Below are 18,936 nucleotides of genomic sequence, written 5' to 3'. Positions count from 1 at the left end.
GAGTCCGGAGCTCTGTATTTCTTGAGGAGCCTGGAAGGCGCAGACTTCACAACCGCCGGCGTCAGGAAAAGCTGTTCAGCCGGCTCGAGGAGCCCCGGCACCAAAGGCAGTAGGGGGCGAGACATGTGTTTCTTGTGTAACGTCTCAAAGATGACAGAAGTCGAAGGTGTAGGCGCTTCAACTTTGATCCCCAACTTCGCCGCTCCGCGCAGGAGAACCTCTTGGAATGTGCCGATATCATCTATCGGGGACACCCTAGTCTCCCGCGAATCAGACAGCGTGGGTGAGTAAGAACGGGTCCCAGATGAGCGAGACCTGGACCGACGCCTCCTATGGCGATGCCTGGATCTCGATGAAGATCCGCGTCCACTCCTAGACTTGTCCCGTCTCCCCGAGCGAGACCTCGATCTCTTGGGCCTGGGACGGTCCGCCGGCCTCCCCGGTTCCGGAGTCCTAGGCTTCGGCTTCGATTTAGGATTCTTCTTCGTCGGCGTCGGAAACTTGGGCATCGACACCGCCCGCGGTGGAACCGGGGGTGGGGGAGTCACTGGAAGCGGGGCCTGCGGAGCCGGTAGAGCAGGCAATGGAGGGGGGGTCGAAGCCTTCGGAGGCGGACCCCTTGGTAAAGGAGGCAGAGAAGGAGGCGCTGAAGGCTTCTTCGGGGTATATACCTCGGAATACGCCGTTCCCGGCGAGCCATCATCCTGTCCGGATCGTGGGGAGCCCCCCACAGTCCTGGGCCTGTCTTTTCGACCTCCAGACGCCGAAGATCGGTGCCCAGACGGCGAGCCTGGGTCCCTAGACGTCGAGCGGCCCTTCGGCGTCGACCGTTTCTCACTCCTCGACGTCGAACGGTGTCGACGTCTCGACGTCGACCCCGACCAGATGGACGAGCCACGGAATCTCGACGACGGGCGATGGTGCCTCGACGGCGACCTCGACCTCTTCGTACGTCTCGACGTCGACCTCTTGGATCGTCTCGACGTCGACCTCTTGGAACGTCTAGACGCCGATCTCTTTGAATGTCTCGACGTCGACGTCTTCGGCTCCGGAGACTTCTCCCGTCTCGACGGCGGTCTCGACGACGAGGATCCCCTCGATGACGATGTCCTTGACGGCGAACGGCGGTGTCGCCTCGACGGCGAGCGCCGACGCCGGGTCCTCCGATGTCGACCACTCGACGACGAGGAGATCGACACCGGCTTCGACGGCGGCCAGAACACGTCCCTCGACGTCAACGGGCAACGTTTTCTCAACCCAGAGCCCTGGGGAGACCGGGAACTGGCCGTGGACCTCCCTCTCGACGTCGTGGTCATCGCAACTGACCCAGACGGAGATCTTGGGCGCGGGCTGGACTTCCTGCCCCTGGGGAGCCCCCCAGAGGCCTCAGCATGGGCAGAAGGAGCCCCTCCTGACCCACCTCGTGCCTTTAATCTTCTTTCTTCAAGTCCCTGAAGTCTGATTTTTCTCCTGTCCTTCAGGGTCCTTCCAGAGAGGCCTCTACAGATCACACAGTCCTCAGGGATGTGGGAAGAAGGAAGGCAGAGGATACAGACCTCATGGGGGTCTGACTTGGCCTTCTTCCTGGAGCACTCCGGGCATTTGTCAAATAATGCTGGCATTATGGACAATAAAGAAGTGCAGGAACCCAAGAAGAAAGTCACTAAAGTACTTTAAAAGCACCAAAAATCGAATTTAGTGTAAAAACACCAACAAAACCCTTGAAAAGGGAGAGCTCAATGCTCCAGGGTCCTGCTTGCAGGAGCCGTAAAAAAGAACTGAAACTAAGTTGGACCTGCTATGCATTCTGGGATACTGGGAGAAGGTTCTGGAAGGTTCCTTAAAGGCACAGTATCCTATTTAAGCCACATAATGGCAGCCTATGGGGCTTGTCTGTCCAGGTTCTTCTCTCTATCATTCCTGAGGGATTTTGCTGTTAAGCAAGGGAAATCTGTACAGGCTTTGCTGTTTTGTGGATTTTGTGGTGGAATTTCTAGTTGAAGTACTGGACAGTGTAGCCTTTTTTGGCTGCATTATCTGTCTTTAAATTCTCTCTTAAGTGTCTATGCATTTCTGCATTTTTTGACACTGTAAGAGATTATTTTTGATTGCTCCGGGGTCCACGCACATGGGCGGGACTATTCACTAGATTATGACTATACACAGAGATCCCCTACTACAGAAACTGCCTTTCAAATAATGAGTGTTAAAGGAAATATGCGCTGAGAAACGACATTTTTTTCCAACTTTCATTTATTTTGTGCAGTTTTATATATGGACGATCTTTACAGGAGCACCGATTACATTACTTTTGTAGATACGTGGAGATAAAGTAATTTGCTCAAAATTACAGGATCCTGAGCCGACGGTGAGACTAGAAACTGGTCCCCCAGCTCCAAGGGTGTCAGCTCTGGCCGTTAGGCCACATACTCTCTACATGGACAAATATTCAAGTAACAATAGTGTGTCCATACGAACTTTATTTGGAAACCGTGGTCTGAATACAATTTGAACTAACTGTAGTGTTCACTAACCTGCTACATGTTACCAGTGTAGTGGTTCTTCCCACACTGTTACGTGCGATCAAGTATAAATGATAAAGACGATTTACGCAGTAACCCGAGTAAACCATACAAGTCATGTGTGTTGGTGAGAAAACCATAGAAGCTTGTTGGTATGGTTTTTGCTAGGCCCTGTAGGCCTCTCCGCCAGCACTACATTAACCACCCTTCTCTATGTCCGCTTCCCGCTCGACTGCATTTCCGTGTATAGCTGCACACTTTCTCTTTTCAGGCTAAGGCGCCGGCCCCTTTTTCAGCAACTTCTGTTGGCTGTGAAGTTCCTTTGAACTGGAGGTGATTGGTGAGTCCCGCATGAGCCCGCCTTCCTTCTAAGAGTATGTGTTCCCCTGGCAACGGGACGCGGTACACTGGTGCAAGCGGTGCTGTCAGGCGTGTGAAAGGAGCGGGAGGCTGTTCCGAGAACACGGTAAGTGCAGTCTCCTGATCGTATCGTTCGGCTTCACCTATGATTTCCTCAGGTGGAGGAATGACGGTTCTTGTAGTTTGCGCCCTGCCTCTGTCCTGTTTAATTACTCTGGAATCTGAATGTCATCCAAAACCATCATGCTCCGTTTGCGCTCGATTAGGACTTCTGCACGCCTTTGTTATCTCGGATGTGGGACGTTTGTCACTTGGCACACATATTATGCGCTCATTAACGTCATTCGATCTATACCCACTGCATTCATGCCTGTGTGCCTACGTGCCTACGGCTATTGAGGTTACTGAAAATGATAACGCTTTCAGGAAACTCGTACCTGCCTATTTATCCTTTGACCTTTTCCTCCCAGCTAGCGCCAAGATGTCTTCGGTTAGTAGTGCACTTTTTAAGTTTTTTATTTCATGTAGGGGTTGAGGGTCATGTTTGAAATCTCGTTTAGTTCAGTGCAACAAATACACGAACAGGAAATGCAGCAACATAATTACCCACTGTTATTAGCTTGTTCGAAGCCACTCTTTCCTTTTCAGGACGGTGTAGAGTTACAGTGAATGTGCTGCTTGTGTTGTGGATTGGTGCTCATTTGGTGAGAATCCACTCTTAGAAACGGACGTTTCATAAAGGATTTTGCCTAGATTGAAAAGACTGTGTTCACTTTTCCACAGTGTTATCCCCTGCACCCTCTCACTTTCAGGTTACACATCTAGTGTCTCAATCCTCTTCTTTAACTGATGCTGAAGGGTCCTTGTTGACCTGGCAGCCTTGGCATGGGAGTCCCCTGCATTTTTTACCTTTGCCTCCTGTATTTTACAGTGTGAAATTTTTAGTTTTTGCTGGTCTAGATGCTTTGGGCACTCTTGCCACTGCTGTTCAGTGCCCAAAGTGCGATTGCTCCCTTTATAAATTGTTATTATGGATTGATGTTTCCATGATTGGTTTATTTGGATTACTGGTAAGTTCCAATTCAGTGTGTAAACCAAATGCTGCTAGTTGGCTTGCAGCACTGATTGTGCTACCCACACAAGCAGGCTGGCAACAAGGTCTCAGGCCTGCCATTGCAGTGCCTGTCTGCAGTCTAGTACTGCCAGGTGCACTTGCCAGGCCCTAACCGTCCCTTTTCTTACATGCAAGTCACACCTAAGGTAGGCCCAAGGTACTCCTGTCGGCAGGGTGCAGTGTATGTGAAAGGTAGGACATGCTCTGATGTGTGTGGCATGTCCCGATAGTGAAATACTGCCAATTTCGTTATTCACTATTGTAAGGCTATCGGTCCAATAGGATAGAATGGGGAGCTGCACCAGAGGACAGAACTAGTTTTGGCTGGGCAAAGACCTTCTCTCGCATAAAAGAGCACAGGATGTTTGTTATATAAAGTGGAGCCAGGTCCCAGACTGTTAGATTACTTCTGGAAATCAAGAGGAACCTTTGCCAAGGAAAAGAGCTGGAGAAACTGTGGAGGAGTACTGCCCTTTTGCTGTTTGCTGTCTGGGGTTGGCCTGCAGTGTCTGTTTCTGCCAAGGAAAGGACAAGGACGTTGCTGTGTGCTTTAAGGTGGTGAACATTTAGGGAGAGGTGTCGGGCAGGACCCAGGGCAGCTGACTCCGGAGCACGGGGGCTCATGGTTTGATCCCCGGCACCGGCGGCAGGTCAGCTTAACATCATGTGACTCTGGGCAATAGCTTGCTTAATCTTTCCAACGGCCCCCAGCGGCTTGACACCCTTGGGTACTTGTTTGCCCTTTTCAAATACTGCATTTACATTTACATTTACTGTTCTCATGCATCAGATTGTTTCCCTCTGAATTAAGAGAATAAGGATGTTTTACATGGATTGGCTGTTTTAGTGCATATAGCAGCTCCTAATGGGCCCTTTTTTATGACTATGGCCTTCTGGTGCTAACTGCATATTAGATCTGTAGGAAATGCATGGTAGTGGTGCGAGTGGGCACTGGTATACTGCTCATCTGTGTCCTGTGGTCTTTGCTTGTGCCTCCTCAAGGAAGTGTCACTCAAGCACCCTAAGCCCCTTGTGAGTGGGTTGCTAAATTATGTTCCTTGTGAAATTCAGTGTATGTGAAGCAGAGGGATCATGACTGAATATTGGGGTAGTTCCAGCACCATTGCAAATTTCCTCTGTTGAATTTCGGTAAGTCAAACTTGCTAAAATGTACAAGGTGAAAACATTAATTATATTCTGATACATGCAGAATTTTGGGATGAAATTACCAGAGGTAATTCATTCTTTTCCAGGGGAAAACTCTTTCTATAGGGTAGTTGTGGAAGCTGCTAAATACAGTTCCTCTTATTTGGAGGATGAGACGAATGTCCCCAGCCGAATCATATTTCAGGCCATAGGTTGGTGATGAGAGGACATGTGTTCTGTATATATTGCCCGCACATGCTGCGAGGGCTGTGGTCTCAGTGTGTGGTCTGAATCATTGCAGCCAGACTCCATTTACTACCAGCATGTTCCTGCCTGCAAACACCTACCAGTAGCTGCAGCTGCATTGGATGCCATACTTTGTCCATGGTTAAGACATTTATATTCTGCTGGGTAAGGCAAGCAAGTATGTTAATGCTGAACTGATTATTGGCCCCCATTGGGAGGCGGGGTATCTAAAAGCATTCCTGTTTGCTAGAATCACAGTGTTTTCATATCAACCTATACTGTTGTGCTGAGTGAGTGTAGTGGATCTGACAGTCAACAGGAGGATTTTATAGGGGAAAGTTATATATCTCCCTACAAGACAAATGTTTTTTTTGTCAGGCATGATAGACGATGGTCTTTCCATCCCTCTATCCACCCCTAAATGCAGCCACGGTCCTCACTCTACCGGGGGGTTTCCATGTCTTCAAATGAAGATTCCAACCATGTGGCCCACCTGCCCTGAAGATTTGATCAGTTGATTCAGTCTCCAGCATTTATTCTTAATGTGTAAGATGATCCAGGCCATGTCAGTACGTATGTCCCCATTAGTCCTTCGTTTAGAACATTATCATCCATGTCAAAATTTAGGTACATATCAGGGGGAGATTGGGATAAAACTTTGGTGGAATTTGATTTTCCTACTTAGTTTTCTTGCACTGTAGAATGTTTCAGGTGGAGTAAAAGTAAAATGACAGAATTTTCTGCTGAAATAATCTAAAGTCTCCTGCCTAAATTGATTGTTGCCATGTATTAATTAGGCGTGTATACATGTTCTCTAATGTAGTGAAAACCTAGCTGAAGAGCAGTGACACAGGGTAGCATAGAGGGGGAGAAGGACAGAGGGGACCAATGATTCCAAAAAGGTGGGGCCATGGACTGAGGTGAGGGGATGCTCTTCTGAAAAGCCATTGAGCAATTATCAAAGAAATAGATAACTCCTCCAAGCAATCATTACTTGTGCACCTCACAAGGGATAATGTTCTAGGCTGTTTCTTGCTCTTGCAGTCACTGGCCAAGTGGACGATTATAATGTGCTTAACATTCGTTTTGGGCCCCATTTCAATCCTGACTGAGATATGTGGATCAGTGACAGAATATCGGAAACACCAATATTGTGTGGATAGAATATTGTGTCAAAAATATCTAGCACAAGAATATTGAGTAGGTAAGTGCAATAGGTAAGTATACATTTACTATTCTTAACCCCAAATCTACGTACCTTGATGATATATATATATATTGTCAAGGTACATATATGTGGAGTTATATATAGTAACATTTCACTTACCCATAGAAAATGACCCACACGATATTCCTGCCCTCTACATTTTTCACATGATATTCTGTCCCACGTTATTTGTATTTCCAATATTTTGTCCAAATACCAGATATGCCCTCCTCAGGCCAAAAAGGCCAAAGAAACCTGTTAGACTTGGCCCTTTTTGCAGGGTCGACCCTGAACTTTTTGCCTTCCTCCTGGTATTTTTTCTGACCTGGTGTTGGTGATTTTAGGACTCTGGGGACTTTATCACTGCAGTCCGAAGCCCGGGCAAAGGGCGGGACCTCTGTGGCCCTCAGGGGACCGAGGAGGACGGGACGGGGCCACCCCCCTGAAATCCCGCCTAGCTGACATCACCTAAGGTAAATACCAAGTGCTTTTTCCATCCATTTGCACTTGCAAGCCGTTAACTTTCTTTCAGCAATATTGCTTACAGCTTATAATAATTCGGCCAAGATGCATACATGTCGAAATACCCCCGTGGCCACAAGATCTGCAACGAGACTGAAAGACGTCACTAATACCCCTCTTCCCACAATAACCGCCATAGACTTAATGCTACAAAAAACGATCAATGTAGTGGCGGACGCTATTCAGGACTCTGAAAGACGCCTTTCACTTACCCCAGACCTATGTTTTCCGGACCTCTCTTTACACACCACCGGAAACATTAACATACTGGACAATACTATAAATTCCCAGGAGTCCATTCTAACGTTGTCATTTACAGGGCTCCCTAGTCCTCAAACAAGAGACAACACACAAACAGCCTTGCCTATACTCTCCATAGGCAATAGCAGGAACAACAGTCTTGTGCTACTTGGTGAAAACGGCATTAATACTCATCTGTCACCTATAGCCCACTTACATTCAGTGGCCCCTTCCCCGGGTGGTTTAACATCTACAACGACGAAACCCGCCACCAAAGTAAGTCGTATGATAAAGAGCAAAACTAGGCCCATTGGTACACGAGGCAAAATTAAGTCATCTATAGCTAAAAAACAAAAATCTCATCTCAAGGCTAAACATCTTATCTTAGCTAAAGACATCTGGTCTACCTTTAGACTGGCCAAATCTGTCCCCGACACAGCGTCCTCTTGTCCTTTCATAAGTAGTCAAGACCCAGACCTGATCTTGAGTAAAGAGCCGACAGTACCCACAAATATGCCTACACATACCACAGTTAGGGCTGATCACACAATGATAAACACAAAATCACTCCTGAGTGACCTTGAAAGCTTAATCAAGTCCCTCCTGTTACCCATCAGCGAGAGAGTCCTTAATATTGAGAACGCTTTAGGGAAGTTTGAAAGGGCCCAAAATGATGCAACATCTACCTTGCTTAAAACATTGAAGGCACCACAATCAAATTCTACCTTTACACCAGCCAGTAATTCCCTCGCTTCGACTAGTAATAAAAATCTCAGGGCAAAGAAAGCCATAGCTACTTCTACCTCTACTAATAAGCGAAATTTGCCACTATGTCAGGAAAAGACTTCTCCTACTATCCCAGTGACAACTCAAGATAGTGGTATTAACATACCCCATCCAGTGGCTGCCATTCCAAGTAGCCCTCAAACTTCACCTGACGCTGAGATAGAAGATTGTGAATGGGCTGCTGAAAGCTCCCCGATTAAAATAGTAACTACTCAGGTAGAACAAACGAGACAAACCAAAAATCTCAAACAGGGTATACCTATAAAACAAACGGGTGCTACCCTGATAAAACCGGTGGTAGCTAAAAGACCACTTCACGTTAATCTCCCGCCTGTATCTAGCCCGTACACCATTGTAATGATTGGAGTACCTAAATTAGTGGGGGATAGGGTAGAATCTCACGGGGACCTAAAAAACAAGGTGAGCCATTGGCTTACAACCCATAGACCGATCCCTAAACATATTAACGGCCATATTGCACACGTGAGAAGAGTAGATTGGGTGGGAAACAGATTCAAATCGACCGAGGGTGACTGCATTGTGGTAACCTTTGGGGATAGTCGTGCTGCCAGTTTTATAAGTAGCTGGAAAAGTGGTGTGACAAACAGCTTGATTCGTACTATGGCCTTAAGCTACTTTTACTCAAATAACCTTGGTCATTACCCAACACAAGTACAGTCAACTTATGGACAGGAGGGGTTGCTTGAGCCAATAGCTGATAACCAACCTAGGGCTTATACACGGCCTATTGGTCCACATACCCGAACAAACTTCATCGACTATAGGCAGGAACACCCATGGCTGAGTAGGCCAAATAGCCATCTTAGTAGATACCAAGAGAGAAGTGAGTTTTTTACTCGCCCTCAACAGCAGCTCTATTCATACCCCTATTATCCAGATACACAATACGGGGTCTCCATCTCAAATAGATTTGATGCTCTTCACGATACTGATTACCTAGACGAGATTGATTGACAAACCGTATACCCATCCTCCCATTCTATTTCTACTGAGCCCTCAACTAAGGTAGCTCCCCTTTATAGATTATCAAGTATTAGATTGGAGTGCACACATGTCTCCACTCAAGAGACTAGTGAAGCATCCAGGGTAGCTCCCATAGTACAATCTCATGAAAACACACTGATTGTGAAAGGGTGTAGTCGTTCATGTCCCTCAAATCAAACCCAATGTATAGTGCCCAGTGGAGTAAAAAATTCTTTAACCACTAGCAATGAAACGCAAGCACACTTAACAATGGGTCATGGGGTTCAAGCAATTTCTTCATTCACAAACAAGGCTCAGATAGCAGGCTTGGGCCTCATTGAACAACGTTCCATACATCTCTTATCCTGGAATATAGCCGGTCTGGCCGTTAAGGTTAACGATCCAGCCTGGTTAGCCTATGTAAAAAATCATACAATCTTATGCTTTCAAGAAACCTGGTTAGTAGATGAAAATGTACACATCGAGGGCTTCCAAAGTTTCTTCTTACCAGCTGCCCCGTCAAACAGCGGAAGATCTAAAGGGGGCCTGGCAACTTATATAAGCCTTGCACTTAGCTGCCAGGTCTCAAACAGAGCATTGGACAACAGACACATTCAAACCTTAGTGCTCAGGAGTGGTAAAAAGGCACTGACCCTTATCAATTTCTACAATGCAGCGTCATCAAATAAGGAGTGCAATATTCTTAACTTACAAACATTTTTACAAGCAAAAGCGGATAGTCTACCTCGAAGTATCATCATAGCTGGAGATTTTAATGCTCACCCCTGCGGCAATCCTGAAATGACACCTATTGGCCTTTTAGGCTGCAACAATAGGTCTGGTTTTCATTTTGACCACTCGCTTCGTGGCACCTGCGTCAACAACCTAATTGATGATAGGAATCTAACTGTCGCAATGACTACGCTGGAGGACTCACACATATTTAATGTCCCTACGTATAAAGGCCATGGTAAAGGCTCCTACATAGACCACATCTTTCTCTCAAGTGACCTTGTTGATTTAGCCACTGACTTTGAAATTCAAACTAGTATCTTCAGTGACCATAATCCTCTGTCGATCAGGATTGGAGGCGGCCTTTTCGAACTTAGGAAGCCTCGTCCTGATCATGGCGTTCTAAAACCTATCAATGGAAACCGTCGTCTGAAGTGGTCAAAGGTTAACAGTGACTCCCTGTACAGCTCAATCAACACTAGTTGTGGTAACGATTTAGACCTTTGTGTCTCTCCTTCCAACTTGCCTGAAGCGACTCTGATTGCCTTTGCTGCTGTTGTTGATAAAATTGGCCAATTGCTATCTGTACCAATAAAGGGTCACCATGAAAACCAACCAGGGTGGTTTGATCAAGCTTGCTCAAAGGCCGGATGAGATCTAAAAAAAGCACTCAAGGCTACCCCAAGAGACCCTGTCCTTATAAAGACTTTGAGATTTAATTACAAGACAGTCCTGGCAGCCCGGAAAAAAGAAGTAAAAGCTGGTGTTTGGGAAACTCTATGTGACCCTGCAATTTTGGGCAATAGCTCCAAGTTTTGGAGTATCATAAACAAACCTATGTTTGATGTCCCCATTAACCCTATGGCTGGGACTAACATACCCGAGGAAGAGTGGATATCACACTATAGTACAATTTTCAAAAGTGACAAACCACAAGCAGACTCTGTTTTTAAATCCTTCGATGCAAATGTGTTGTGTTTCACAGTGGGTGAGGTAGTAAAGGGGATCCAAGGACTATCTTGTAATAAAGCACCTGGCCCTGATGGTATACCACCCGATCTATTTAAATCAAATACCCTTTTATGGGCACCAGTTATCACTGCAGTTGTAAATGCCGGAATCCTGGCTGGCTGCCCAAAAGCTTGGGGGTCCTCGACTATCGTCCCTGTTTTCAAGAAGGGCGATCGTGGCAGTGTTACATGCTACAGACCCATATCACTGATTAATTCAGTTGCAAAGGTGGTGGGGGGCATCATCCTAAATAGATTAACAGCTTGGGCCAATGAAAATAACATACTGTCATCAATACAATACGGGTTCAGACCAGGCCACTCTACGATAACCCAATGTCTGAATCTATATTTAATAAACAGTAAATACACCCTAGCAAGAAAAGGGACGACCCATATGGCCTTTATGGATTTATCGTCCGCCTTTGACTGTGTAGACAGAGGCAGGCTTTGGGAGGTCCTGCTAAAAATGGGAGTGGAACAAAACCTGGTCAACTTCCTTGTTGACCTCCACTCGGACACAAGAGCAAATGTCCGCTACACCTATGACATGAAGGTAACAAGGGATTTTAGTATAAATCGAGGTGTCAGACAAGGGTGCATCCTCGCCCCCTTTCTTTTTAATCTTTATATTAATGAGTTGGAGGAGCACTTACTAAAAACCGGTACAGACTTTCCTTATATTGGTAAGAAGGGCATACCTGTCCTATTATATGCGGACGACGCCGTTTTAATATCTAGAACGGCGCTCGGTCTTCAAATCTTGTTAGACTCTTTTAATAATTTCATGAACTCCCGTGGCCTGAGCATCAATAACTCGAAATCTTTTACAATGATGACAGGTGTAACACCCAAAAAAATATACCCTCACTTTGTAAATGGGGACAAAATACCGACCACCAAGACCTTTTCGTATCTTGGTGTCCTTTTTGATCATAAATTAACTTGGGCACCAGCAATACAAAAGAAAAAGGGTGAGGTAGTGTGGGCCAATGCAGCAATACTGGACTTCTCAAAAAAAATGGGCAACAGTCCGGTGGCGGCTGTCTTGAAGTTATATCAAGCCAAAAGCACTGCAATCGCACGTTATGGAAGTGAAATATGGGGATCAGAATCACTAGGTGCCCTTGAAGTTACTGAGAATAACTTCCTAAAACAGGTCTTACGGCTACCTAGGGGCACAGCCAACTTTCCAGTACATGAGGAACTTGGTATCCCATATCTAAGTGATAAGTTGGCTGTGAATCCTCTGCTATGCTGGCTAAATAGCTGGCTAAACACAGCCATACCCCTTACTAGAAATATCCTTCAAGAGGCACTAGAGTGGGACGGCAGACTCAAGATCCCATGGTTAAAATATGTAAGAAGATGGCTCTTTGAACTAGGCCGACCAGATCTATTTCTATCCCCTGAGACAATAACTAAAACTGATGTAACCTTTGTTAGGAACACTTTTATGTTGTCCAGGTGCATGGCGCGGGAGGGAAATGAGTACAAGAAAAGTAGTGTGAGACAGTATGTTCTAACTAAAACTTGTCTACACATGGAATCTTACCTGGCTTGGCCTCTGTCCGGTTATGACCGTTTTTTACTAACAAGGTTCCGATTTAACATGTTCCATCTTTTATTAGCTGTACCAAGTGGAGCACATAGAGGACAAGTGTTGCCAGCTTGCGGCTGCGACAATAAGTCTCCGCAAGACCTGGCACACTTTTTATTTTTTTGTCAGTTTTATACACTCCCCCGTAATCTGTTTTTAAAACCTTTACTCAAACAGTTGAACTTTGTACAATACAGACCTGCACTTTGCCATCTCCAAATGCTAAACAGTGAATGTACTATGTTTGTATGTAGTTTTTTAAAACTCGCAGTTAAACATAGAAAAAGCATGGAAGGGTAACCAATTTTGCTGCTGAATGTACTTTCATTCCCACTGTATTTTATCTTTTTTAACCATATTATCGTTTTTATGCTTGTGACTGTCTGCTGCAATATCACTCTTCCTATTTCTATCTTTAATGTATGGATAAATGTTTATGAAATGTACTTTTATGATTGTTATATGCAAACAATCGAATAAAGATATTCTTATCTTATCACTGCAGTCCAGTGTAAAGTTTATGTGCTCGCTATGGTAAAACATGGTAAGATTGGTCTACACTTTTTTGGCGTATTTAATTTATCTATCAGTCCCTTGTAAAGTGGTATCTCAGCTACTCAGGGCCAGTAACTTAAATGCTACTGGTGGACTTGCAGCTCTGCTTGTGCTACCCACCAAAATAGCCTTTCAAACCGGTCTCAGGCCTCTACCATTGCAGGGCCTGTGCGCAGTTTACTGCCGCTGTGATGTGGCACATAAAGTGGGTGCTACACCTGTGACTCCCCTTTTACTAAATATCAGTCATCCCTAAGGTAGGTCCTAGCTAGCCCTATGGGCAGGGTGCAATGTAGGTAAAAGGTAGGACATGTGCCTTAACTGTGTGGCATGTCCTGGTAGTGACAAACAGCCATTTTGGTTTCTCACTGCTGTGAGGCTGCCCTCTCATAGGAATGCATTGGGGTTTCCCTGATAAGTGTTTAAGTGGTAATTACTGATCTGAGAGGAGTAGCGCGATCAAGTTTGGTATGTTTGAAATAGTGGTAATAAATGCTGCGTATTGGTGTGCACAGATTTATTGTCACTGTTTTAGAAATGCCACTTGTCTGGCTCTGGAGTGACAGGGGCTGGGGAGGTGCAGTTGCTCCAGAGGGGTTGGGTGAGTCAGCACTAGGCTGAATAGTCCCATCTGCATTTGGAGTCGTGGGAGGACTAGCACCTGAGCCTGATTAGGACAGAGCCAGCCTCACACAATGCTGGCTCTGCCCCCCTGTGGTGTGTTTCGGGCAGGACCTACACTGACAAAGGATGATGTTTGTGTACTGAAAGGTTGTTCCTAAGTGCCCCCCAGAACTGGTTTTGACTGGGCCTAGGCCTGTGCCAGGGGTAGAGAACAAAGACAGCAAGTTGTGTAAATATTGGGGCAGTGACCCCATTTAAAGGGTGTGTGCTGTTGGTGCTTACTTGGAGCTGTGTTGCTGCTGTCCCCTGGTGGTCCCTACATGCCCAGCTCTGCCCCTCTGGACTTTGGGACTTGGGGGTGCTGCTAGAATCCAGGGTGTCGAGCCCCTGGAATGGGCTCATTCCGCAGCAGCGCTGGTGAAGCACTTCATGCTCTCAGCCTCTGTCCTGGAGAAGAATGCACTGTGAGCACTGTGAGGCCAAATACCCCACGAGGGGGGCTCACTTAGTGCCACATGAGAGGAGCGCTTGTTGGCCCTGCGCTGCCCTCTTCCCGTGGCCAAAAGGTTGGTCCTGCAGCCGGGGCTCTATGTGGCCCCAAGCTGCGAGAAGGGTGCAAGTGCCAACAAATTCCGGCTGGAGATTACCCCCCACAATGTCAGGAGAGAGCGAACGGGAGGTGAGGCCGCTCGTCAGCGAGCCCGCAGGAAGGCACCTTGCCGTTGCGAGGCACCACCAAAGATGCATGGACATGGGCGGGGCTCCTGGAAGGAAGGGGAGTGCCCCGCATGCAGCCTAAGCCTTTTCGTAGGAGGAACTGGCCACCATGATAAGGAAGTCAGACGGCAGCTGCCTGACGTGGGGGGGAGTTTTCCCCCGGATGAGAAAACCAGGCAGGAACTGTGCCTGGAGGTGGGCCGGGTCCGCTGAAGGAGACCGAGAAGGAGCCTTGCATGCTCCTGGGATTGAGAGAGAGGGCGCCCACCATAGAAGCGGAAGAGACACGAGGCTGCAGTGCCGTGGCCTTTGAGAAGCCCCACGTCATCTTCCTGGGGTCCGACTCGCTGGAGTGAGGGTGACTCTGGCCATTCCGGGATACTGCCTTCTTGGGAGAGACCGAGTGAGGTCTTTCCGCCCTTGAGGACATTTCGCTACCTGTTGGTAGCAGTGCCGCCCCCTGTGCATTACGGGCCTGATTTCTCCTGATCGGCAGCAAGCGGGCCAATTTGGCGAGTGGGGCTGACATAGCACACTGTTGGTGCTTATCGGTGTGCTCAGCTGCGCGGCCAGATTGCGGGCAGCTGCAACGATGTTGGCATTTCTTTTATTTGCCTCATAGAGTCCCAGACTTTTGTGGACAGAGGGCATTGCGGGGAAGCCCAAGACGGGGCCCCGAGGACGGCCACTTGCCCTGGGATCTACTTGCGTTTCTGTGGGGCTCAAGACCCTAAGGTGATGTGTGCACCTTGTTAGTGTTACTAGGGTGCTATGCTGAATTAGGAGTTATGCCTAATGTGATTTATGCCTAATGTGGTTTATGCCTAATGTGATTTATGCATAATGTGGTTATGCTAAGTGCCATTGCCAGTAATTACTGGTTGCTTTTTTAACTGTGCATTCTAATGGTTATGACAGTGGCCTAATTGGCTGTGTAATGTATATAATTCCCTGTAAAAATATACCTAGTGCCAGGTGGCACAGTGTACCTATGTGATTACGTTCCAATGTGTTTATAAGTAATACAAAGGCTATTTTTTTAACCTCTTCCATGCTCATGATGGCTCTCAGTCGTCATGAGTCACGGTGGGCATGTGCTGATGACGGCCGGGAGCTGTCATGACCACGGCCGCGATAGGAATGTTCAGCACTGCGGCGGAATTCGCGCCACAGCGATGAGGTTAATTTACCTTGTGCGGAGTTTCTTTTGTGGTGTGCCTAGTGTGTTGCTGCAGTGTGTTGCGCAAGGACTTTACTCATTGCCTCTGGGATAAGCCTGACTGCTCTGCCAAGCTAACAAGAGAGTGAGCAGGGGTTGTCTTCGGTGTGTAACTCCCTTGCCAAGACTAGCGTGGTGGTTTCTACCTGGCTTTGTCTCTTGCCCTAGCCAACCAGAAATCCCATTTCTAACACAACCATAATTGCTTTCCACACAAAGTTGTCAGCATGTTGGAATTTATTACATCATAGAAAGAAATCCATGCCCATATAATTCAAGGCTGCTGCTTCACAAACACACCCAACCAATCCTAAGAGGAACGAGAATGGAACTACACAACATGATGACTCTCGGGCAATCACATTAAATTTCCTAGACTTGTGCATCCCATAATGGTAAGACTGGGCCTGTGGAATTAGTAAATGAATTCTCTATCCACTCAATCCAGACGGTTTGGCCCAGAAAGAAAAGCCCAGATTGATATTGTAGGCCATGGTCCCACACCAGTCCAGCACCCCCGCAAGGAAAAAAATCTGCTGGATGTGCAGTAATGCAAACCACTAGCCCAATGTATGTCACTCTACTTCACAATCCCTAAGCTACAAACGTGAACTGCAACAATGTGATTAAATATAAGATTACTACTGCCAAATAATACAGAATCACACCTGGAAAAACTAGGTGTTATCGATTATGATAATCTCCACATAATATTAATTGTGGGTGGCAAAACTATAAAATGGAAATCACACCCAAAATGTAACATACAGATTTAAGATGATTGTAGCACCAACTGTGATAGGTGCTTTCATTGATTCATGTCGAAAAGTTTTTCAACAAATTCATTTATTCGCAAGCTGATGCGACAGTGCAATGAGATGCACTACAACACTGTCATACATTTCTCACATATGTACAAAAGTAGTAAACAAACCCAAATAACTTGGACAAGTGGGAATAATTTAAAAGTCACATTTCTCAATACCATAGCTCTCGTCGGTAGTCAATACAAAAAAACCAAAGCTACCTGGAAAAGTTCGGTTTTCTGTACAAATGTGCATACCTAACGAGCTCCTCAGAAGAAAAAGATGCATCAACCACATGGTGGATAATTTAGTCTCTGAGGTGAATGGTTCTAAGTGGTTCTCCTATACTAATCATAATGTGGAGTACCAGCACCTCTTTTTGAACAAATCTTCACAATGTATCGCCGCCTTCTCAATGCTTGTGTGATTGGGATTTCTAGAACTGCATGCAAGAACTGGAGTCCGTCATTTTGAGAGTCCTAAATATCATTGACAACATCCTGGTGCATGCTGCCTCCATATACTTCGGCAGTACTCAAAAGAATCTGGCATAGCAGTTTGGCACTGTAATGCAATAAATGTGAGGTTCTAAAATCAAATATTCAGTTTGTCAGATATCAGTTTGGGTGCTGGTGGGAGACACTACTGCTGCTTTTGTTACTGCGGACTGATTTTGCAGCACTGCTGCAAAACCGGCTCCCAGTAACAAACCCCCCCCCCCCATCAGTCAAAAAATAGTCCCTACCCTTCTGACCCACCGGGAAAATGCCTGGTGCCCACTACGACCCTGCCAACCAGAGGTACAGGCACATAGACAAATAAATGGTAACATTCACAAGGGAGTGCTGCCATATTCACATCTACATATTTTGCATTGAGTTACAGATTGCCACACAAACAACCCTTTAATAACTCTCTTTCAAGAATTATCTTCAAAGCCACTCAAAGAATTTAAAATGGATCCTCCATTTGCAGGAATATTCATTCAACACGACACATTTGCCTCTTCATGGCACACTAGCTGGTTACGTTCCACGAGATGCTTGGCAATCAGTCGTGGCCAGCATGAATCGTTGGTGGGGGTGTCGTGGGGTGGGGGTCGTGCAGGGAGGGGGAGTTAATTTAATTTAAAAAAAATTAAGCTTACCATCTCTTCCAGTCCCTCGTGGTGTCACGTCTCCTCTCTCCTCTCCATACAGGAAGCAGGCATCCTCTCTTCCCTCCCCTAAGCCAATCACAACGCTGCCATTGACCCCCACAGCATCTATGGGAGGCCTTTTTCTCTTTGTAGGCTGCATGCAACTGTATGTAGCCTACATAGAGAAATGCAGAGTGAGTATGACAGGTTTGGTCCATCAAACAGCCAGCGCACTCAGAGTGGGCAAGCCACTCCTCCCCTGGACTTCTTCAGGACCGGCGACCCGTATACCCCCAAACATGCATACCCTGCTTTCATGCCAGGCCCAAACCGTCCCTTTTCTTACATGCGAGTCACACCTAAGGTAGGCCCAAGGTACTCCTGTCGGCAGGGTGCAGTGTATGTGAAAGGTAGGACATGCTCTGATGTGTGTGGCATGTCCTGATAGTGAAATACTGCCAATTTCGTTATTCACTATTGTAAGGCTATCGGTCCAATAGGATAGAATGGGGGGCTGCACCAGAGGACAGAACTAGTTTTGGCTGGGCAAAGACCTTCTTTCCCATAAAAGAGCACAGGATGTTTGTTATATAAAGTGGGGCCAGGTCCCAGACTGTTAGATTACTTCTGGAAATCAAGAGGAACCTTTGCCAAGGAAAAGAGCTGGAGAAACTGTGGAGGAGTACTGCCCCTTTGCTGTTTGCTGTCTGGGGTTGGCCTGCAGTGGCTGTTTCTGCCAAGGAAAGGACAAGGACGTTGCTGTGTGCTTTAAGGTGGTGAACATTTAGGGAGAGGTGTCGGGCAGCAGCCAGGGCAGCACGGGGGCTCATGGTTTGATCCCCGGCACCGGCGGCAGGTCAGCTTAACATCATGTGACTCTGGGCAATAGCTTGCTTAATCTTTCCAACGGCCCCCAGCGCCTTGACACCCTTGGGTACTTGTTTGCCCTTTTCAAATACTGCATTTACATTTACTGTTCTCATGCATCAGATTGTTTCCCTCTGAATTAAGAGAATACACCATCATACTCTAAATCTAAAACTTGTACCACAACAATAATAATTAATAAGTTAATATATATATAAATACATGTTAATAGAATTCATAAAAAAGAATTAAATATATTTTTTGGCAAAAAGACTTAATCTTCATCCGTTAATTTACAGTAATTAGATACTTATAAACCACAAAATACGTTAATATACAAGCAGTTTCCGCTATTAAAAGGTCCCATATTTCATCATTGACATCTATTTTGCCCCCCCATTTTATTGCGTAAGGCCCAAGCCCAGCTCAAGAACTTTGTTACACCAATTACAGCTAGGTTTGTACTGTCTGATTTCAGTATTCTCTTGGCAACCATTGCCGATCTTGTATTCAGAGTCAGGCATACTGGTTTCAGCCAAAC

General features: G+C 46.3%; 1 protein-coding gene across 1 annotated transcript in view; it reads left to right on the top strand.

Annotated features, from left to right (window-relative positions):
* The first annotated feature begins 2,776 nt into the window (after positions 1–2,776).
* The window catches only part of DYNLT5 (dynein light chain Tctex-type family member 5), an 82,502-nt gene continuing 66,342 nt past the window's right edge, over positions 2,777–18,936 (top strand). Inside the window, exon 1 of the mRNA XM_078673430.1 lies at positions 2,777–2,988. The gene's annotated coding sequence lies outside the window, so the exon portion shown is untranslated. The remainder of the gene's footprint in view (positions 2,989–18,936) is intronic.

Source organism: Lissotriton helveticus, chromosome 1_2, assembly GCF_964261635.1.
Source record: "Lissotriton helveticus chromosome 1_2, aLisHel1.1, whole genome shotgun sequence".
In the NCBI taxonomy this organism is placed as follows: Eukaryota; Metazoa; Chordata; class Amphibia; order Caudata; family Salamandridae; genus Lissotriton; species Lissotriton helveticus.
Note: the sequence above shows the minus strand (reverse complement) of the source record. Positions and strands in the feature narration are given on the sequence as shown.